The sequence below is a fragment of the Sitophilus oryzae genome, unplaced genomic scaffold (genome assembly GCF_002938485.1).
Source record: "Sitophilus oryzae breed Bouriz unplaced genomic scaffold, Soryzae_2.0 scaffold_215_pilon_pilon, whole genome shotgun sequence".
NCBI lineage: Eukaryota > Metazoa > Arthropoda > Insecta > Coleoptera > Curculionidae > Sitophilus > Sitophilus oryzae.
In genome coordinates, this window is record NW_022146769.1 from 31,917 (window position 1) to 57,245 (window position 25,329).

Sequence of the window (25,329 nt, forward strand, 5' to 3'; positions counted from 1 at the left end):
AGTTAAAACCAAAAAGTTTCAAACTTTCTGTATGATTATTTTTAATTTGTTTTTAATTTTTATGTTTGTTATGTTTATTTATGTTATGTTCTTAAAAAATCAAAGAAGCGATTGCCATACATTACTAACATCTACAGATACATGAGCAATACATTTCATTTTTATTAGATTGTATAAAAAAAGTCTCTTTTATTTTTCTTTTAGAGGCTATTACTTCTTTCATTATAATTTTGGCGTTGTTAAAATCTATTCGGTGCCCTGTGACCCAGGAATGAAAAAGACAGAATAGAATAGATAGAATTATAAAGTATTACATTTAGTTTAAAAGTTACTTAAAATATTTTGTTTCCCATTATGTTCTAATAATCAAAATCTAATTGATTACTCGGTCAAGGACGACCAATCAACTTTAGTTATTCCCAAACCATCGCAGGCAGTCTCCGAATTTCTCATATCGACAATTTGTCAATTATTCGGAAAAAAAAGATTCGATTTCGTCACAGCGAAATACTTATGCAACCATCGACTGGTCGGAGTGGTTGTTGAATCTCGTTTAAAACAGGGTCATGATGCTGTTCGCGCCATATCACCCACGAAATTTGCTGTATTCAGCGTTCCTTTTTTTAAATTCATTATTCGTGCCTTTCTCGTAATCTGGAATCTGTTTTAAATGAATACTTAAGGCAGAAAACACCGTTTACGATCTCCAAACAAATTTCTTGTTTTGCAATTTTCTTTGTTAACTTGTCTTGATACATCGTTTATAAACCTAATAATATTTAAAAACTTTAAAATTTGTTTTTAGCTTTTTCTAAAATTTTAAGATTAACTGAAATTATAGGTGATTTGTTCTTTGATCACTTGTTCTCCTCTGCAAAGTGGCAAGGTTAATTTTCTAATACAAAGTTCTGCATCCAAGACACCTTCATCAAATGTCTTAATTTAAATACCCACTTGGATATTTTTATTTTGCTATTTAGTGATATTCATAACTACAAAATACCTACATAGCCTACCATTTGAATTACTTTGAGAAAATCTGCATTATTTGAAGAATTCTGGAAACATCTAGTTACCACTAGATGCCATGTAGTTATCACTAACGACGTTATTACAGTGCAATTTGTAGCTCGGCGTATAGAACTTTAAAGGTTGATTCTCACTATACCTTCCGTTTCCATTCCATATCCGTTCCGTATTTGTTATTATATTGACGCTATACGTAAGCTTCCTTTCCGTATCAGTGCCATACTTTTTATTGTACAATTTATATCATTACGAAAGTTGTATTTTAAAAATTTTTATCTTTTGAAAAAGGTAATAGATTTAATTAAGAGGTGAAAGAGTGAATAAATATCAGCAAAATTTTAACAGAGCTGGTACAAATGAAAGAACTTGACAACGCTGTTTCCGATACGCTTCAGTCCGTCCGCCAAAAAAATATATGGAAAGAAAGGATATGGAACGGAAGGGAAACGGAACGTGTAGTGTGCATTGTCCTATTCATTAACATGATATAATATTTTATGTAAACGGAAGGAAAAACGGAAGGGAGCTGATATTAAAAGTGATTTTATTCGACACCAAATTGATGAAAATGGCTTCTTGTAAAACAGAGATATCAATAATATGTCTCGAGCAAAAGTGCATAATTGATTTAAGAATACACTGGTTTATATTTTGATGATAGATATCAATGAGGTAAATACAAGCCACAATTGGTATTTTTGATTTTGTATGGTTGTTACGTCCCCTAAAGGCCTACTTTCAACCTTGGAAATCATTTACCTTATTATTTTTTAAGTTTTGGTCGATTTACTTATAAATATTTTTTCCTTAAGCCCCTTAAGCCTCGTTGCAGACGGCGTTCTCTATTATTGGACCACCCTGTATACAATTTACCAGACCAACAAAAAACATTTTGCATTTGACGCTACTACCCTCTCAAAACTTATAAAATGATAGTAAGTATCCCCATCGTTGAAAGCAAAATAAAAAAAATATATTTAAAATACCGAATCAAGCTAAAATCAAACTCTCTTAATTTAACGCTTTTTCACAGATAAGTATTTCTATTTAATCAGTGGCGTTCTGATAAATTGTGATGTTAAATAATTGAAATTAATAATCACTCTCTAATGACACGTGGTTACTGAATGAAGAAAAACTAAAATGCTGAATGCTAAATGTTTATATACGAAATTCGAATATCTGTGTTCTGTTTCATAATATGCAAACATTAAAAGTATTTACAAAAGCAATTGCAGTATTTTTTTTATTATAAATTTAAAAAAGCTCCTATTCTTTTGCTATTATTTATTATTCTATTCTACCATTTCATAAAAAAAATCTTTGATTTTGGCATTATTCCAATCTATTTTATAGCATCTGTTTTAAACATAGAAAAAATTTGTTAAATTATTATTTTGCTACTGTAGATCGTTTTGTGTTTCAACAACTTTTGCTAGGAAGTAAAAAATCACAATACATGGTCTATAAGAAATGAAGTACTTATAATAAAATATTTTTTATATATTATTATGAAGGATAGCCTACCGAGTGCGTCTCAAAAGCGGCTCACCCCCTATAACTTTTTTATTTTTTCAGATAAAAAAACGAGATTGGATATGATAGTAAATGATATAAATTAGGATTGATTGACGGGTATTCAATTGTTTTAGTCATTTCCTGTTTTACCGGAAATGACTACACATGTTGATTTTTAAATGGCCCCCTCGGTACTTTTTTACTTTATTCGATAGAAAATGACACTCTGAATAGAACGACATATCGTATGTCAACTTTTGACATTTTTACTTAAAACAAAATTGTATTTTATATTTTAATCTAGAATTGGCATGGCTGTGTTAAAAACACTAATTTTTAATCAAAGAGCCTTGGAAAAATAGATTTGATCGTCTGATTTTTACAGTGTCCTGGCCGGTAAAAAATCTCCAAATCGTATATTTAACTATATCTCATTTTTTTCAAATGGAACTAGGTAGCATATTTGAAAAAAGCATTTTTACGAATAATTTTGTACCACACACTTTTCGAGTCAAATTGTCGTTATGAATCGCCATTTAAAATAAACCATATTCGAAAATGTCAAAAGTTGACATATGATACGTCATTCTATTGAGAGTGTAATATTCTATCGAATAAAGTAAAAACTCATTACCGGTGAAACAGGAAGTGACCGAAAACAATTGAATATGTGAATCAATCCTAATTTATGTCATATAAAACATACCCAATCCCGTTTTTTTTATCTGAAAAAATAGAAAAGTTATATGGGTGAGCCACTTTTGAGACGCACCCGGTATAGGTACAGTCACATACAGTGGCGGATACAGAAAGCAAATATTTTAATACTACATACTATATTTTCGAAACAAGTTGATACTTATACAAAAACAAGGTGATACTACTGAATCAAATAGAGATGCTTTTAATTAAAATTCAAAAATTAAAACCATCTCCCCACCCGATCGCATCGACTTCTTATTGATATAAACAACAAAACAATTATAGCTCTATCGTCGGCAACAAGGCCAAATACCTGCCGACAGAGATATTTTTATTGTCATTCCGGAACCATTGACGTCATTACCGAAGTATTAAAAATAGTCTCGATATATAAATCAAAAGAGGGGGGGGGGACTTTTCCATCTGTTCTTCTACTCACTTCTAACGGTTTACCCTCCTCCTCACCTTGTTTCTTTGGCACCAAGTGACGAAACCGACACAAACAAAAAGTGCGTCTCTATTCATCCGCCGATTTATTTTGATTAGACAGTGTTCGTTGAGATTGTGCTGACATCTATGTGGCTATGGGGTGTAAAGTGCTATTCAGAAGTGCATGTGATGTTTATATTATGGTTCGTATTTTTGTATTTACGTATTTTTTCACTTATAATCGAGATGATTAACACTGTTGAGTATAGTTTACTGGTATCTTCCCAATATCACTTATAAATTGAAAAGAAAAATTATATTATGGTCTGTATCTTTTTATTCAGGTGTTTTCCAATTATTCGTCAAGTTGTTGTTCTCTTAGTTGCTAATATTTCATTACTGTAACTTATCATTATGACATTATTATTAACAATATTGAAACTAACTAATCCATTAGAAAAACTACAACAAATATATTAGTTAGCATAAAAAATATGTTTAGAAATATGGAGAAAGTTTATATTTATCATATAGTAATGAATAATGACCAATAGTTACAGAACTACAGAATTTTGAATAATTTTTATTGATTACATTATTTCAAAAATTGGAGTATTAATTGGTATTTTGGTTGAACTTTATTGACTTACCGACTTAATGATTGTGTTTGTAAATTGAATTCATTGAGTTCACGTTAGCTTGAAATTCACTCTTTACCTACAAATCTTCAAAAAAAAATATGTTTTAAAGTAGCATGTCGTCAGTGAAACGTAATAAACTGCTATCATAATTCAATTTTTGATTTTAAATAAATAATACTTTTAATACATCATTTTTAAGTAAAATTTTTAACAAAATATTGATTTTTATTGTTCTCCAACCAAGTATAATATTTTATTCTTATCTCTTTACCATATTAACGCATGAAGATACTTGCTACATGTGGACATACTTTCTTGTGCCCTTTCTTTCGTCTCCTCTAAAATTAGTAATAGTGGAGTTAGCAGGTAGCAGTTAGCAGCTTAGTCGTTGTGGAAATGTTACATTGTCTGTCAATCTCCAAATACACATCACTTTGCGAGACTCTAGCATAAGTTGTATCATTTCCTGATATTCAATACAAATTTTACAAAAAAATAAATTATCAGTAACTGAATATAACTATTACTAGAATACAGTTAGGGGTTGGAAACTTTGGAGTCAAGACCAGAAAGTTAATACACTACCAATATTAATTTATTTTTTATAACACTACCACTATATTGTAGTAAATACCACAATATACCAAAACACTTCTTTTAACACTGAGCGCGCATTTCGTTAACCATCATCAGCAATAAGTTCCTTTATATTAATAAAATTTGAAATTAAAATGGGCATTCTTGGTACACAGGTTTGTAAATGTCCCGCTAAAAGGCATCTACGTAATATCACAATTATTTTGACATTCCAGGAAACTTAATAATAAGAGAAGCATAGTAGATGCTCGTTAGTTACCATTACTCTCAAAAATTTGTAAAAGGTTCTAATATCATTTACAGCTGTTAATAAAAACCTTGTACAAGGATAAAACTTTATCAATATCTGAGTACTGCGACAACTTCAGTAATCCAGAAGAGACCTAACAAAATGAGACTAAAAAGAAAACAATCCAAGTGATTTAGTGTTGTGGAAATTGAAAGAGTATACAAAACGTAAACAATACTGGCTATTCTTTTAAAATAAATATATACTAGTTTCAATTAGATTAAAATTACTAGTTACTGGTTGGCCTACTAAATCGAAATTTTAGTCCATCAACAAGTAATTTACCACAAATAATGCAAAAATAAAATAAAATTAATAATAAATCAAATGACCCTCATTCATGTCAATTCCTTTTTCCTGATCCATTTCATAAACTAACTTTGGGTAAAGCTGATGTCCTTAGCATCCCTTTTTGAAGGGATGATATAAATGAAACATACATTAAATGAAAATTCATACTTAGTACAGCCTGATAATGGTTATGTTCCTAATGGATAATACGACACTTATCCAGAAGTTCAGGGTAAAGTCAAGTGTCATCTTTGAATTGATATTGGTGCTGTCTTTCCAATTTAAGTAAAATAGATCATTCGTATAGTATCTAAAAAATTAATGGCAATGATATACTTACCTAATGCAAAGCTTTATTGCATCTGTCTTAAATTATGATACAACTTTGAAACAACGCTCGTTAATAAAGATTAGAACCAAGGGCACCGATTACGTGGGTGCTAGGATGCTCCAGAAGCCACGAGATTAAAAGAGCGGGTCCGAAGCACCCACGAGCCTGATCATCATAACAAGTAAGTTTAGCAACTTTAAGCGACACTTATCCATTGCAAGGCAAGACGTAGCTCAAAAACTGTGGAAATTAGATTTGAAAGCTCATTGTGTATGTTGGTATTTTGTTTATTTTCGAGAATTTTTAGTTTCGATGGATAAATTTGTCGATTGAAACTCTGAGCTGCACAATCTGAAATATGCCTCCACTAAGCTATTCTAAACAATGTTGAGCTTCACTCATTTTGTATCTCTATATGTATAAAATATAGGTATATCTGTCTGTTTTACTGATGCCTGCCCTTTCTCGATTGTAATGGGTATAATAATTAATATTTTCATAAACTGGTATCTGCACTAAAATGTTTTATTTCTGCATAACTCACATTATACTCACTAGAATTGCAAAAGTGGTATAAAAATTGATATGATAATTTCCTAATTTTGTAAAAAAGCGTAATAAATATAACAAATGTAACTATCTGGAAATTTGTTACATTTACCCACATCTGATGAGCACCTACGAGGATTTATAAAAGCCGGCGCCACTGATTAGAACAGTTGATTTAGAGATTAAAAAGTATTTGTTAATTAAGTTATATTATCAGTATATCATAATTAAAACGAACTTGGTTTGTTTCAGACCCAATTTGGATCCAGCAGCTTTGCGGAACTACTGAATGCTCCTTTCTCAGACGAACCGTCTGCAATCTTACAACCAACTCCAGAGGACCTCGACCCCTTCGCCGACGTTGCTCTTCAGCCTCCTGTCTCTCCAGCCCCTTTACCTAGTTTTCAGGTAAATACTCTTAGTCAACTATAGCATTAGTTAGAGCAACTCACTTAGTCAACTAGAGCAATCTGAGAGAATTAAGTACACCTAGAGAAGTAAAGATAAATTTTGTTCTTTGCAAATCTGGATTTATTATAAAGGAATTAGTATTATCAGACAATGATTAAAATAAACAATGATACGTTGTGTGTGATTAAGTGGAAAATCTGATGTAATACGAGTAAATACTACCAGTAAATGTTATTCTCCTTTACAGTGCGTTATTGAACTTTATTACAATTTAATTTAGTGATTTGTGAATTGACTATAACCAAGCATTTTTCTCAGTTTTATGAGTAAATATGCTTGTAGAAGAATGTAGAATATATTACATATATTCTACATTCGTTCATATACCTATTGTATCCCCCTTTTTCGAGTTATAACTCATCATACAGTAGTCTCAGGACTTTGACAAAAGACAGTATCTGAGATGGTTTTACAGAGGTTAGTTCTCCATCTCCGATATCAGTTGTACCAAAGTTTACGGCACTAATGGTTGTCGTCTCGGTGCACTCAGTGATATGTTTCAGTGATGAGTTCTGATGTTAGGTTAGGTCCCCACTTTCCGCACAGAATCTGCATTCGGCGTTGTTTCTTAGCTTCAATCTACTGAGGTGTACATTCAGACAGTGTTGTGTTAAATAAGAAAACCGTGACAATCCGAAGACTGTTCTTACTTTAATCAAGGAAAATCTTTGATTTTTCTCGGCCGGATGTTCTGAAAAATTTCTTGGAGTGTCTTTGATTGGATGATTCCCATTACAGGTACGTATGGAGTCTTCCAGGTTCTGGAGTCCCGCTTTAAGTTGGCTTCCACTTGGGAAGCAGAACGGTTGTGGTCCAGTTAGTGAAGTATTGGCTTCTTTTATAGCTAGAACCTTTGCTTTTTCATTACCTTCTATCCCTTGGCGGGCTGACACACAGAGTAGGAGGACTTTATTATTCTTGCCTAATTTGTTTAGCTTCTTTAGGCATTCTTTGACCAACTTGGAATTAATGATTACTGAGTTGATAGCTTTGAATGCTACTTGACTATCGGTTATTTCTTGTTTCCGATAGTTCCTATTTACGATAAGTTGTACGCATCTTTCGATATCGTAGATTTCTGCCTGAAGGATGCTAGGGTAGGTGCACATTGGTTCGGAGTATTTAGTTTTCGGCCTAAATACAGTAATAATCCTAATAAAAAATAATCCTATTCCTGTTCCTGCTTTGGTTTTGGATGCATCAGTATACTACATTATGGTATGGTCTTTTACCTGCTGAGCAAACCTTTCCTTTACTTTACTTTGCTTTACTTACAGTGTTCAGTTAGTAACTGTAAGTTACTAGATACTTACAGTGAGGTGTTTCTCAAAGTTGTACATTTTTGGTATGCTACCACTAGGAGTTGGAGGAGTGGAATTTTCATTTTGAGGGTTTTCCGAGCTCCTGACAATTTTCCCAGCACTGTTTTCGTCAATGACCATTCTAATCATTAAATTCAAAAGACAAAGCAAGAAGACTCAAAGTCTCGGTCTTAACATTCCCGTGCGTTTCTGTCTCAACAAATGTTGAGACCGAGACTTTGAGTCTTTTTGCTTTGTTTTTTGTATTTATAAACCAGGTCTCTTTGAGATTAATTAGCGCCTTTTTTAAATTCTAATCATTCTCACATTGGCATATCTACCGATGATAATGTGCAGTGGTGTTATGTCTAGAATTACTTCCAGTGCTGCCTGTGATGCAGATGCATGCCAGTCTCTGCAGTTTGCACAGGTTTTACCTTGATGTACGTTGCTCTAGTTTGTGTATCAAGCAACTGCTCTATAGGTAACCATGAGTCTTACTATCATGGTATACATCCACCGCAAAATGTTAGAGGCGCAGCCCCATCTATTTCTCCCCAGTTTTCAGCATATCATGAGAGATTCTGTGACTTGGCTGGTAACGTTCTTAATATGCCTGTTCCATAGATGTTTACTGTCCAGGGTTATTCCCAGATATTAGACTTCCTGTGATGGCTGTATTTTTTGAATTCTTTTCAAGTTTTTCAGACTTCGCTTTCTGGTGAAACATGCTTTGTGTGTTAACAGATTTTCAATTCTTATGGGAAACTACATTAGAATTTTAGCTATCAAAATCAAAACCGGTTTGATCATAAATTTTGTAGATCATACGGCCACAACCTTCCCTACATGAAATTCATCTATTCATCGTAAATCGTAGTAAACTTATATAGTGTTCTTGTGCTTTAATTAAAATCAATAAAACTGATTTTAATGTATGATGAACATAATATAACTTATTAAATCCACGTTCGCAGATTTCTATTTACATCACTTTGCATCGTAAAAGAATATTAAAAAAAAACGAAAGTGATGTAAATCAAATACATCAATTCGAAAATTGCTTTTTAAAGTTCATAAAAAATATTAAAGGTATTATTTTCTATACGCAACATTAAAATTGAATATTTATATACCTATACTAATCTTACGGAGATTTACTAGCCCGAGCTATTGTAAATTACTTGAAATTATCAATTTTTACCGATAAATTAAAATGACTTATGGCTTTTTATTTAATCGAATAAGAGAGTCTCGTGTTTATGGCGTTAAAGGCGAGGTTCGTTGTAACGGGAAGGGGATTAGGCTAAAATATTGCCGTTATTTGTATGTAATATTTATAAGATTATTCAGCCAAGAACTAAAATAACTCTGATAAATATCTGATTGTTCTTCTTCATTATAGGAAACATATCGCGTATTTCAACAACAACCTCCACCTCATCAAGGCTTGCCTCCTCAACAGCCTCATCAATTCAAAATGGAAGAAGAGTGCGGGTATGTATACTTGAAATCACTTTGATACACGTAGCAGCTACTGAACAATTTGATTTTTAAAATTTTGATTCACATCCGGTAATAATATTTCCCTATATTTTTGACTTACCACAGATCTTGGTTAAATACATTAATTTATTGTTACTTAGATAATAAAAACCTTTGGTTAATTTCCTAAGAGTGTAACTGGAGTTGTTTGACTGACTCAATAATAAAACTTCATCCAATAGGATTATTCTTTGTTTTTAATTTATTTATGTCTTTGTTTTATTTAACCAGAAATATTCTGGCACATTTATCAGTAATTCATTATTACTTACGACTTTTGCTTCTAACATTACCAGATGATTCCAGATAATGTGAACCCTTCTCTTTCTTATGTTACCGTTACCTATATTGCAGTTGGGGGTTTAGAACATTTAGTATTACATCAGCAAAATAAAACACTAATTCATCAAAAAACACCAAAAAACTTTACTTATAAACACTGGACTCGCGTTTCGCTAACAATGTTAGCTTCAGCAGATGATTAAAAATTATTTATTAGTTTCAATCATTTGCTGATGATGCTAACAGGGTCAGCGAAACGCGCGTCTAGTATTTAAAAATAAAGTGTTTTGGTGTATTGTGGTGAATTAGTGTTTTATTTTGCTAACATTACCTACATATTCTATTTTAATTTATTTTGTAGATTTTTAGACTGTCAATTTTATAACAAACACTTCCACATGTTTTGATTATTTGATGTCAATGATAGGTAGACTAAATTTATTCAGGTTATGGTGCTGATAATGCATTAATAATTGTTTTGGCTTTCGACCCACTATATCCTAACCAGATAGGTCCACAAAAGTTCCAAAAGTCCGTGTTATTGTTGATACATTTTTGTCCAATCCATATCCTTTGACTAGTATTGAAAAATATCTCAATCTCGCCGATACAAGATGAAACACACTCGCAAAGAATTGTGTAAAGACAGTATTTTGTTTTTGTACTTTGTTTTGTGTTTTTGTACTTTGTTTAACTCGTTAAGGTTGTGAAAGTTATAAAATTTATTTCAAAATACTTAGAGATGAATGAGATCAAGATATTACTGTAAAATAACATACACTAACCGACACGAAAAACGTACACCTTAAAATTTTGATATATTTTAAACTTTAATATAGTTTGTTCTAGTTGGCGGATTTTGATTTTTAAGCAATTTGGACTTAAATTATTTGACTCTTTAGATCTCTTTCTAAATTAGTAATGAAAGTTTCCATCTGTCAATTATACGAGGGAAAACACAATGTTGATATTTTGATGAAAGTTGGCGAATATCCAAAAAAATAAAGCTATTGGGATGAATCAAAAAACAAACTATTGAGGAAAGATACACCTAGATGATAGAGTGATTTTTAAATTCCTTGCTTTGTTAACGTACTCCACAGGGTGTTGCAAACTTTTACATAAAATATCAACATTTTGTTTCCCCTCGTATCATCGACAGAGGGCAACTTTCATTTTTAATTTAGAAAGAGATACTAAAAAGTCAAATAACTTAGGTAAAAATTGCTTAACAAATGATCAAAATCGGCCCACTAGAACAGACTATATTAAACTTTAAAATACATAAAAAATTTTAGGTGCCCGTTATTCGTACCAGTGAGTGTATTTGTTTTTCTTTTTTTAGATTCAACGTGTCATATCACCATCCAGTACAACCATCACATCACTACGAATATCAGCAAATGCAATACTCAGCTTCTAGCCCTTACTACCCTCCTCCTCCCACTTGCAGCGCTAACTCCTGAAAATATTATGGGTCAAGGAGGAGAACCCTACTCACTACCCTCCACAAGTACCTTCAGGCTTCACGTCAGTACAGCTTTAAGTCTAGGTAAGTGTCACTGCTTCGCTATCAAACTTAAGTCAGAGCTGCAACAAGTCATTTTTTCAAAAAGAGTTAAACCTTAGGTGTTATGTCATTTCTAAAAGCAAAATGATTTCAATCATAAGTTACTTTCATAGGTAAGCAGATTGTGTGGCCGAAGGAAATATATTATATTATATTTCAGAAATCTGTCAAGGACTTAGCTCGATCCTTTCGTGTTAAGCCCCATCCAAAATTCGAAACACACGTGCTTTGATTAAGGTTTACTGAACTTCAGCATTTGCCATAAAATTTATTAAAAACCATAAAAATTATATATCACTGTAATCACAAAACTTCAGTCTATTTCCGTATTGTAACGGAATTTTAAATGTTGTCTTTACTTTCGAGAAAATTTAGTTCAAGCATAAAACATAAGGAATATTTTGTTGATGTTTGACCTTCAAAATCTTAAAAATAAAGAAGTTGTCAGTAAAAGTGCGGATATAGTATAATCCTTTATCTTTATTTTCCTTCTCCATTTGTGTAAAAAACCTAGCCAGTTTCCATAAAACGTTAAATGTCCAACGCTTATTTTGCTACTTCTTCGGACTAGTGAAATGGACTCTTAAGTTTTCTGTGAGTTTGCAGCTCTGTTTAAGATAGAGCCTCAGTTAATAGTACCTCGATTTACTCAACTTCGCGGACCTAGGACTAAATTTTATGATAGCCTTAGAAGTCACTTTTTCAGGCAAAGGCGAGCCTCGCTACCGCTCCAAAGGTCAGAATCGACCAGCAGCAGCGAATCGCCCAAGCTGAGGATGGGTGGCCCTGGACCTAGTGCGTCGTCTTCGGCGGCTTCATCACCTGGAGGCGTCGCCGAGCCCCAGCCGACGACGTCTAAAGGTCTCACTCCACCGTCACCGTCGCAACTTTGTGCCGTGTGCGGAGATACCGCCGCGTGTCAGCACTATGGTGTAAGGACGTGCGAAGGTAAGATATTATAGTTTTGTCAATGTTTTAACCCTCCAGTACTAATATCCCGTCTCACAGACCGACCCACAACTTTTTTCAACCAATCCTCGAACGACGGGGGTCTATGTGGCTATGGACAATATTTTGATACCGTCTATGTACGGTATTGACCAGCAACATTTTAGTCAGTTACCGCTCAGATCCGTAGGTATTGGGTGTTAGCAATTTTAAGGATTTTATACCTAGTTTTGGTCTCCCGGACAGATGACTGAAATATATCAAATAAAACTCCTATTGAACCGCTCAACTATAACCCAAAATGAAGACAAGCCAGAGAGAAAAAAGCGGAAAGACAAAATACAAATGTTATTTTTGTAACATTTGCTGCATAATGTTGCATAATTGCTGTATAACAATGCAGCAAATTTTAATGTCTAGTACACACTATCGCTATGTAGCGACTGTATTGGACATGGTTTGGCACAACATGGCACAACTTTGAAAAAGAAAAAAATTTCTAATGTATAATATAGAATGTATGAGAGGGGACTTAATCACCGTAACCTTACAGATCTATTGTGTCCACTTTTCTTTAAATCCTTCTTTTTCAAATGTCACATTCCTAATGAATATTGACGACTGCTATGTTAACAATATCTCTGTATCGCTCTCGGTCTTGGCCCAATCCACTTCTTTCCTTCGATTTTTTCCGTTAAGGATCAGTCGGAGAAACTCATATCGAGGTTGGTTATATGGCCAGAATATTGAAATTTTCGTCGCTTGATAATATTCTGAAGTAGTCTATTGTTCTCTATTGTTCGAAGAACTTCTTCATTTCTGGTTCTGGTGGTCCAAGATATTTTAAATGCTTCAATTTTATTTGTCGTTTCGTTATTAAGTGTCTCACATCCATACAAAAGAATCGACCACACATAACACTTTGTAAACTTCTGAGAGTTTTCTTTATAAACTATTTGAGAGCAGCGACTTAAACTTCTGAAATGCATTACTTGCTTGTTCTACGCGACATCTGATTTTGCATGAAGAATCGATACGTTGGTTAATCCAACAGTCTAGGTATTTAAGCTTCGCCACTCTGTCCAACATTTCTTCATTCAACAATAATAAGGTCTCGCCGACATCTACTTTACTCACAACCATATATTTAGTTTTATTTATGTTAATAGATAACCAGTTCTTACAAGCTTTATTGGCTCTGTTTAGTAATTCTTGTAAATCTACGAGATTTTCTGCTATAATTACGATATCGTTAGCATATCTGATATTATTAAATATTCGTTTTTGGCCACTTAGGTATTCTCTAAATATGTTTTCTGAAAAAACGTTGAATAGAGTGAGGGAGAGTATGCACCCATGTCTCATGCCCCATTTAATATTAATAAGTTGCATTCTCTATTATTCACAGTAATAGTAGCTGTTTGGTTCCAATACAACTGCGAAATCAGCCTCATATCTTTGTCATCTAGCTGGATGTTCTGCAGACTTGATATTAGCTTATTGTGTTGGACACGATCAAAGGTTTTTTCAAAATCAATAAAGCATAGATATACAGGTCTTCGTACTTCCCAAAACCTCTGCAGAAGCATTTCTATCGTTAACAGTGCTTCTCTAGTTCCCATGCATCGTCTGAAACCAAACTGCTGTGAACTCAGACCTTCCTCGCACTTGTCGCTAATTCTTTTTTGGAGAATGTGTAAAAGTCAAGCTGACCACATGACTCATTAGATTGATAAGTCTACAGTCTGAACATTTTTTCTTTATTTCCAAAAGAATCAAAAAGACTCAGTCTTGGAAAAAGAGGTTCTTCCTATAAAACTGGACGAGTTTAGCCTAATTTAATAGAGTTTCCCCTTTCTTTAGTGATAAGCCATACAGTCTAGGGGGCTTTTACAGTATCTGGGACGGTTTTACAGAGATTTGCCATCTCCGATATCAGTCGTACCAAAGTTGATGGCACAAATGGTTGTTGTCTCGACGCCCTCAATGACGAGGTGTTCTGGTGTCTCCATTTTCCCCACAGAATTTGCATTCGCCGTTTTCTCTTACCTTCAATCGATTGAGGTTTTCATTGAGGTGATAGTGCCCTGTTAAAAGTCCCAAAAATAAAGACTAATATTGGTACGTACTATTCTTATATTACTTTCTCTTGTAACAACTTCCAGTATTGAGGGTATACTTTTTATATCAGCAACATAACTTTCTAAATACAAAACAACGATTAACATAAAGATTTTTTTTGGTCCCAAGGCTGATGATATTTTAGTACTAATGTTAATGTTGTTGTATAAATATCATATTAGTACTGGAGGGTTAAATTATTTTTTTACGTAGTGCGTAGTAATTACATTTTTTTACGTTTAACAGGTTGCAAAGGGTTCTTCAAGAGGACGGTACAAAAAGGTTCCAAGTACGTTTGCTTAGCGGACAAGGCCTGTCCGGTGGACAAGCGACGGCGGAACAGGTGTCAGTTCTGCAGGTTTCAGAAATGTTTGGCAGTGGGAATGGTCAAGAAGAAACTATCTTGGTTTGAAACATCAGAAACTGGACTCACCTAACTTTTGAAGAACTTATAAGGAAAGCCGAGAATCGTGAAGATTTTGCCAATGTGATCGCCAACCTCCACGAAAGAGACGGCACGTAAAGAAGAAGACTTAAACTTCTGAAATGCATTACTTGCTTGTTCTACGCGACATCTGATTTCGCATGAAAAATCGATATGTTGGTTAATCCAACAGCCTAGGTATTTAAGCTTCACCACTCTCTCCAACGTTTCTTCATTCAACAATACTGAGGTCTAGCCGACATCTACTTTACTCACAACCATATATTTAGTTTTATTTATGTTAATATATAACCAGTTCTTACAAGCTTCATTGGCTCTGTTTAGTAATTCTTGTAAATCTACGAGATTTTCTGCTATAATTACAGTATCGTTGGCATATCTGATATTATTAAATATTCCTTTTTGGCCACTTATATAGGTACTCTCTAAATATGTTTTCTGAAAAAACGTTGAATAGGGTGAGGGAGAGTATGCACCCATGTCTCATGCCCCATTTAATATTAATAGGTTGCATTCTCTATTATTCACAGTAATAGTAGCTGTTTGGTTCCAATACAACTGCGAAATCAGCCTCATATCTTTGTCATCTAGCTGGATGTTCTGCAGACTTGATATTAGCTTATTGTGTTGGACACGATCAAAGGCTTTTTCAAAATCAATAAAGCATAGATATACAGGTCTTCGTACTTCCCAAAATCTCTGCAGAAGCATTTCCATCGTTAACAGTGCTTCTCTAGTTCGCATGCATCGTCTGAAACCAAATTGCTGTGAACTCAGACCTTCCTCGCACTTGTTGCTAATACTTTTTTGGAGAATGTGTAGAAGTCAAGCTGACCACATGACTCATTAGATTGATAAGTCTACCGTCTTGAACTTTTTTTCTTTAATTCCAAAAGAATGAAAAAGACTGAAAGTCTCGGGAAAAGAGGTTCTTCCTATAAAACTGGACGAGTTTAGCCTGCCATACATTATGGAATTTAAAAGAGTTTTCCCTTTCTTTAGTTATAACCCATACAGTCTAGGGGGCTTTCATAGTATCTGGGACGATTTTACAGAGATTAGTTCTCCATCTCCGATATCAGTCGTACCAAAGTTGATGGCACGAATGGTTGTCGTCTCGGCGCACTCAATGATGAGATGATGTATGGAGCACCTGTGTGGAACGAAGCAACCAATATGCACGTAAATAAAAAAAGACTTGAAGGTGCACAGAGAGTCATGGCTTTGAGGGAATGCTCGGCGTATCGGACCTTCAACTGAGGCAGCCTTGGTGATATCGGGTCTGGTGCCCTGCATCTTCTCTCAAGAGAAAGAGAACGACTCTTTCTCAAGGCTGAAGTACAAACCAGGGCAAGCAGAGATGGAGACCGCACAGTGCAGCAGTGGCAGGCAGAATGGGAAGTATCACAAAAAAAGGAAGATGGACATATAAGCTCATCCCAAATTTAAATATGTGGATTAAAAAAAAGAAAGCATGGAGAGGTAAACTTCTATCTTACTCAAATATTGAGTGGTCACGGAAATTTTGGCAGTTACCTGTGTAAAATTGGAAAGAGGGAAGTCGCGGAATGCCGATACTGTGCTGAACCCAATGATACTCCAGAACACAGAATGTTTGCTTGTCCAAGATGGGAACAGGAAAGATGTGAGGCACGCATGACGATTGGTGGCAACATCTCCGCAGATACCTTCTTAAAATCGGTAATAGAAAGAAGAGAAAACTTTTGAAGCCATTTCAAAACTGGCCCAAAATATACTAGAGGCAAAATCCAGCGAAGAGCAGGGGTAATGAAAAAAAAAGGAACAGTCCGGCGTCTACTTGAGGAGATGCGTCCAGCGGGTCCAGGTAGACGTGGCAGGAGCGAGGGGGTGATGTTTAGCGGGTAGTGTCCTCCGGGCAGCTTAAGGAGAGATTGAGTCCCACACTCCGTACGTAAAGGTATTTTACACCTCCAAAAAAAAAATGATGAGGTGTTCTGGTGTTTCCCCATTTTCCCCACAGAATTCGCATTCACCGTTTTCTCTTAGCTTCAATCTACTGAGGTATTCGTTGAGAAGACAGTGTTCTCCCCCCAAAAATAAAGACTAATATTAGTATGTACTATTCTTATAATATTACTTTTTCTAATAACAACTTGCAGAATTGAGGGTATTCTTTTTATAAGCAACATAACTTTCTAAATACAAAATAACGATTAAAATAAAGATTTTTTGTTTTTGGTCCCATACAGACTGATGATATTAGTACTAATGTTATAAATATCATGTTAGTACTGGAGGGTTAAATTTATTTTTTTACCTAGTGAATAAAATCGTAATTTCAATTTCACGTAATTTAACAGGTTGCAAAGGGTTCTTCAAGAGGACGGTACAAAAAGGTTCCAAGTACGTTTGCCTGGCGGACAAGGCCTGTCCGGTGGACAAGCGACGGCGAAACAGGTGTCAGTTCTGCAGGTTTCAGAAATGTTTGGCAGTGGGAATGGTCAAGGAAGTCGTTCGGACGGATTCTCTCAAAGGTCGGCGGGGACGACTACCATCCAAACCAAAATCACCTCAAGGTAGGTCACATTTACTACCTACTAGCTTGTACTTTGTACGCACCATATTTAATAAGGTCAGATATATCTCAAAATAACAAGAGTTGTAAAGAAATGCATCGTCTCAAGTCACTGTGCACAACGATGTTGGCAGGTATCAACTAGTATAAGATAAAGGTATTTTATGTAAAGTACGTCTACTGGATCTGTGTCTATGAAAGCAATTTCAAGAATTTCAAGTATTGGAGTATGATCAGTTTCCTACAAAACACAAAAAATGTAAATAAATAAACAGCAATAAAGGGTGATTCACGGCCATGGCACGTTAAAAGTTTATAGAGAGGGGATAGACTTTTTGGAAAATTTGTAAAGTTTATTTTTTTATATATTTATGGTATAAAGACAAACATGTAATGTAGCCTTTATTGCCTTTATGTAAAGATCCAAATTTTCAAAAAAAAATTTTCACCTGTTCTCCATAAGCGTCTAACGTGCCATCGTCGTGAATCACCCTATATATTTTATCGATTACTACCTATATACACGAGTATGTCACCGCCCACTCCACCCACTCATCACATTGGCTACTTGAAAATTTGTCGAATTTTTATTGACGGGGTGCCTCATCTAATTTTTTACGAAATAGATCGATTAAAACGGTAGTAGACCGAGCTTGAGAACAGTGAAGTCGTTGTCGGTAAAATAGTTGTATGATTTTATTAATTTTTTATGTTTTTTTTTCTTAATTTTTTTATTTTTATAAGGATTATGTCTCATTTATGTGAAAAAACGTTAAAAAAAATAAAACTGATTTGGTATTTTTTAAATTTTTGCATAAGTAATGTTATTTAAAATATCTAGGGCAAGTCCATAAATTCTCTTCAACAGATAATTTTGATTCCCTCTTACGGATATATCTTATCATTTCCATAGATCAATCGCTGAACGATGTTTAATACTTCTAAATACTTGAATAATCATACAATTGTGAATACTTAATAGTAAAAAAGCATTTTTTGGTTCCTTGGAACTGAGTAACGTAGTATATAACCAGCAATAATAAAAAAGATTATTATTTTCAGAATCTCCACCAAGTCCACCAGTGTCCTTAATAACAGCCCTTGTCCGAGCCCACGTAGATACCACTCCAGATCTGGCAAACCTGGATTACTCTCATTACTTAGAGCCAACTCCTATTGAACCGGTCATCTCAGAAGCAGAAAAGATCCAACAGTTCTATTCACTTTTAACTACGTCAGTCGATGTGATTAAGAGTTTTGCTGAGAAGATACCGGGATTCATGGTAAGAAAACTTTCTCTTATACTGTACTTTTCAAAAAAAGAAATAAATACCCTTTTTCTAATAAATCCAAAATAACCGAGTTATTACTTCGAAAATTTCCAAAAAAAGATTATTTGCTAAAATTTTGAGAACTGACTATTGGATAATTTATGGATTTTCTTTCTTGTAAATTTAATCTACTACCTATGTTGCCATATTATCAACAAATTATATATTTTAACTAAAAATAAAAATAAAATCCAAAATTTTAAAACAATTCCAAATTTTCAATTTTTTTCCGCGAAAAAATCTCATAATCGTGTTTCTGGGGTCGAAATATAATACCCCTAAAAATATGTGCACTTATTTAAGGCTGATCCTGTATAGGAAAGAACGACTTCAAAATAGGAAATTTTAAATAGAGAATCAAATCTTTTGATAATGTATTAGCTATTATTCTAATAAAGCACGCTTTTAGGCATTTCAAATGTTGATTAAAGTATATTAGTTCAACATACAGTTTCCGCCTTTTAGACGTCTTAACTATCTAACTGAAAAAGAAACACAAAACTGATAAACCGAAGCGTATGTAGAATAAATATACCATAATTAAAATTTGAAACATCTAAAAGCGTGCTTTAGTGGAATACTATTTCAACGATGTTTCACAAGGAACGCACCACACATTCTATACAGCTTTTAAAAATGTTTTTGAAAATCTATAATTTTGGACGTCTTTAAATTTTCGTTTTACATAGACTATTGCTACAAGGTCGGTATTTTTACGATATATAACTTTAGTTTTATACAATTCATTGCGATTCAATACAAAATTATATTCGTTTTAATTGATATTATATGCACTAAAAAACTATTTTTCAAAAAAATTTTAAGTTTTCCAATCTTTTACAAACTTTTTGGTGAACACTGTACAGAAGGTCTTATTTTAGTTACAACCTTATCTAGGTTATTACTTAAAGATAGCTCCATAAGTCTTCGTGATACTGAGCTACTTTTTTGTGAAACTATAAGTGTCGCAAACTAAATTGTCAAGGGTTCCTTAATTTTCATGATACAGGGTGAATTAGAAAAAATAGCGGTTTGAAACATCTCTTGTCTGAAAAAATGTAAAGTTCTAAAAGAATCTGTTTTTAACTTTTCAATAAGTTATCAGACGGCTGAGGAATTCGAAGTGTGTCTGAAATTGGGCAACATTTTCAAAATTTCTTAGAAACTAAGAACCATTATAATTTTATCTACGTTATTTTTAGTTTCACAAATAAATTAGCAGGAGTTCGCGAAAACCACAAGGTTCTATGTGGTTTAATATTAAAATAACCCCCTCGACAACTCTCATTTGCAACAAAAATGAGACAGTCGCTACATACCGGATGCTTCTCAAAAGTGACTCACCTTTATAACTTTTTTATTTTTGCAGATAAAAAATGTGGTTTGATACTTTAGTATATGACATAAATCAGGATTGATTGGCGTATTCAATTGTTTTCGGTTACATCCTGTTTCGCCGGAAATAACTACAATTATTATTGACTACTACTTTTGATTTTTAAATTGCACCCTCGGTATTTTTTTACTTTATTCGATAGAAAATGACACACTGAATAGAATGACATATCATAGGCATTTTTTGATATTTTCGTATATGATTTATTTGAAGCTGTAACATGCGGTTCATAACAACAATTTGTTTCGAAATATTAAGCTTGTGGTACCAAATTATTTGTAAAAAAACTTTTCCAAATATGCTAATTAGCCATCCTCGTACCATTTTAAAAAATTGAAATATGATTAAAAATACGATTTAGGTATCTTTTAACTGGCCAGGATAAGACACGAAAAACATTAGACCATCAAATCTTTTTTCCAGGGCTCCTTGATTAAAAATTACCCGAAAAGAATAATTGAATATACCAGTCAATCCTAATTTATGTTGTATACTAACATACCAAATATTTTTTTTATATAACAAAATAAAAAAGTTGTAGAGGTGAGCCACTTTTGAGAAACACCCGGTAAATTAATTTTTCTTTTCCAGGATATATGTCACGAAGATCGTGAAGTCTTGTTCCAGTCAGCTTACTTAGAACTTTTTGTCCTACGCCTATCCTACAGAACCCATCCTAACGATAACAAATTAACCTTTTGCAACGGAGTAGTCCTAGAAATCCAGCAATGCCAGAGATCTTTCGGCGAATGGCTTCATTCAATATTAGAATTTTGCGCTGGTCTGCATGCCATGGAAATCGACATATCGGCTTTCGCGTGCTTGTGCGCGCTCACACTTATAACAGGTAGGGGTAAGTGGTGTTCTTTTTTTTTCATTTTTATAATTTTCTTATTAAGATTTTTTCGGTTTATTTCTTATATGTTTTTTTCTTTTATCTTGTTATATTATTTTGTGTCTTTGATTCGTTGTTTCTTTGACGCCTTCTAGCCGATTTACGAATATTTTTTCATCAAACTCTTGCTCTAATTACGCTTGGTGTTGTCAGATTAATTAGGCGGCTACAACAGAGGTCCTCTATTTTTGGACCATCCTTTATGTATCATTTCTTCACCCTCATATTTTCTAATGTATCAATATCGAGATCAATATCCATACCTTTATAAAATATTTTCACGTAATTATTATATTTTAGGTTTTGATTTACGAATATTAATGAAATAAAATATAAAATCAGAAATAGAAATAGGGTTATAATAGCTCTACAAAGTTGGAGTTGTAATTATGACAAGCATTTTAAAAGTTTGCAATTTTGTTAAACAGAGGATGTTAAATCTAATAATATAATAATATATCTGGAAACATTTTTTTTTAATAGAAAATATGATTAAATAAAGCTCTAGACTCTAGACTAAAAAACTAACTTTGCTTTACTTACAATTCTTATGGATATTTTTAAAAGCCACTTTTAATATACCCATATGCAGTATTATATACATATAATATATTATGAATATACCAGGTGCGTCTCAAAAATGGCCCACCCCCTATAACTTTCTTATTTTTTCAGTTAAAAAAACGGGATTTGGTATGTTAGTATATAACATAAATTAGGATTGATTGACATATTCAACTCTTTTCGGTCATTCCAGTTTCACCGGAAATGACTACAACTTTTGATTTTTAAATGGTACCATCGCTAATTTTTTACTTTATTCGATAGAAAATGACATTATGAATAGAATGACATATCATATGTCAACTTTGACATTTTCACATATGGTTTAGTTGACTCGCAATAGCAAGTGTGTGGTATCAAATTATTCGTAAAAAAATGCTTTTTCCAAATATGCTAATGAACCATCTCCATTCCATTTGAAAAAATTGAGATATGATTAAAAATACGATTTGAGTTTTTTTTAACCGGCCAGGACAAGATACTAGAAACATTAGACGGTCAAATCCATTTTTCCAAGGCTCCTTGATTAAAAATTAGTGTTTTTAACATAGCTATTGAGGCTCTAGATTGAAATTTAAAATACAATTTTTTATTTAGCGAGAATGTCAAAAGTTGACATATGATATGTCATTCTATTCAGAATATCATTTTCTATCGAATAAAGTAAAAAAATACCGAGGGTGCCATTTAAAAATCAAAAGTTGTAGTCATTTCCGGTGAAACAGGAAGTGACCAAAAACAATTGAATACGTCAATCAATCCTAATTTATGTCATATACTAACATACCAAATCTCGTTTTTTTATCTAAAAAAATAAAAAAGTTATAGGGGTGAACCACTTTTGAGACGCACCCGGTGTACTCAGACGCAAAAAACGCAACTAAACATTTTTTCGTCAAATATAAATCTGTGATTTAAATTGTTATACTTCATATGAATATATGTATGTCCTAAACATCTTAACTTCAATTAAAATTGTAATTTATTTATTTAAACAAAAACTATGTGTCGGGCGAAAAAAACCAAGAGACAAAAATATTTAGAAAAGAACGGAGATATTGAAAATAATTTATTTTAAGAGAAGTCAGTGGTGTACCACTTTTTTCCAAAAATATTCAGTGTAAAACCCATATGGACGGCACTGGTTGAAATAAATAAAATTCTTTGTACACCAAAAAAGGGTATTTTAATGCATAGAAGACGTGTATCAAGTTTCATAAAGATATCTGGTAATAAAATTAGAGTTATTATGAAAAAAAGTTTTTTTTAGAAAAATTTACCACCCTGTAGAAATTAAGATGTTTAGGACATACATTCATATGAAGTTTTTCTCTTAGAATATGTCCAAGAATCACGCCCTTAAATATTAGCATGTCAATAAGGAATACCCCTGTATATGCTTCATCTATACTAATATATAAAATCCTTAAGTAACTGATGTATATTTTATTTTGTTGTTTTACATATTTTAAATTTTTTTATAAATTTATACAGGTTGTTTCATAAAATATGACCATTGAGTAATCACGATTCTGCTTAAACTGCTTGACGTTTAAAGCTGATTTTTGGCAAACGGATTGACTGTGGGGTGTAGAGGTTCGATAAGGAGGGGTTTCTCGAATCTCAAATTCCAAGAGGACGAAAACGCCCCTCAAATATTACAATATTTGTTATTTAAAAACGGTTAGTCTTTCCTTGAAAACGCTTGGACAAGCATAGTTTATTTGTTTTTACATATTTTGAAATTTTTAAAAAATCATACAGGGTGTTCCAAAAATTTGGGTAATTTCTTAACCACGATTCTGCTTAAACTGCTTGACGTAAAAGCTTATTTTTGGCAAACGGATTTTCGAAAGTCAAATTCCAACGAGTTGAAACTACTTCTCAATATTACCAAGTTATATAATAACATCGCCATTTTGTTTTCTCTCATGCTGACATAAATGTGAGAGAAAATTTTATCCAGTTTGTTATGTTAATGGAAATTCTTGCTTTGCTTTATCATCACCATTGCAAATGATTAATTCGATTTGGGAACGAAGTCGCTGGTACACGCTAGTAAATATATTTTTACCATTTTTACCACCAAACAAAACAAATTTTTAAAAAATCAATTAACTCCATTTTCTGAAAACAATGAAACTTTGCTGTAACAATGCAACTTTTTGTGTTTTTTTTTAACTGTGTATAAATAATATCAAAGTTTCCTTATTCCGATCAAATTAATCGTACAACTAGAATTTTCAAAACACCGATACATATTTTATGCCTCCTCAATGATAATCATAGTCCGGCCTCAACAGGAAAAAAGAACATCGTTCGGACTTAGTGACAGGTGATTCCGCAGCAAAACCACCTACTAAATTATTGAAATCCGCCCGTCCGGGCAGCTCGCGCGCCTGGTCATCGCCGGTCTAAATAATTCAACGCGGTTATATCAAAAGTTGATTGAAAATCGTCGATTACTTCAGAATCGATCATGCCTGGAAAATCGGAGGACGGCTGACGTGGGGGAAGGCAGTGTAACGCGGGCCAAAAGCTAATAGACCAAGATACTCAGATGTTAAAAAGACGCAACGGTTTTTTTTTGACAAATTTATAGTGTTTTATTTTTTTTTATTTTTAGCCCAATTTTCATATAAATATATCAGCTTAAATTCGTAAACTCAGTTTTTTATAAACATATTAGTATTTCACTTATTATACAGGGCTAATCGAAGGGTTGTTTTTTAACTCTAACTTTAAAACACCCTGTGCAATAATTTCGTGAGCAAATTTTTCTAAAACATTATTTTTCGGTCAGAACTATGTCTCTTGAGCATTTTGTTTTTTGTCTCATGTCACCACACGTCATGGTAAATTTCTAAGAGTGAAATGAACTTGCCACCCCGAATTTGCGATTTTTTCAATTATCATCAGATATTATTTGATGTTAAATTTATCAATATAACGATGTAGCTGCATTGAATATTCTACACTAAATAAAAAAAAAACGTTAAACAGTAACGATGCCGTCTTGGTTTTAATAAACATTAATAACAATATCAGAATTAACGATATTAAAGAAAACATAACGGTAATAACCAAGTATACAAATAAAAGAAAACTTGTAAAATATATCCTAATATGTCGTATTGCCTCCACTGGCTGCTTTCTTCTTCTTCTTTACGTGCCGTGCCCTCCCTCTCTTTCGTGGAGGTTGGCGATCACATTGACAAAATCTTCATGATTCTCGGCTTTCCTTATGAGTTCTTCAAAAGTTAGGTGAATCCAATTTCTAGTGTTTCTCAACCAAAATAGTCTCTTCCTGCCGAGACCTCTCCTTCCTTCAATTTTATCCTTAAGTATTAGTTGTAAAACGTGGTATTTTTCTTTTCTCAATATATGCCCTAAATATGATGTTTTTATTTTTATTATATCGAGCAACTCTCTTTCTCTGCCTATTATATTGTAAATTTCGCCATTTGTGATATGGGCTGTCCATGGAATTTTAAGCATTCTTCGATATATCCATGTTTCTAACGATT

The 25,329-nt window shown here is 33.2% G+C and overlaps 1 pseudogene; it reads left to right on the forward strand.

The window, feature by feature from the left end:
• Nucleotides 1-5,680: 5,680 nt before the first annotated feature.
• Nucleotides 5,681-21,196, forward strand: LOC115884237 (annotated as a pseudogene).
• The last annotated feature ends 4,133 nt before the right edge of the window (nucleotides 21,197-25,329 follow it).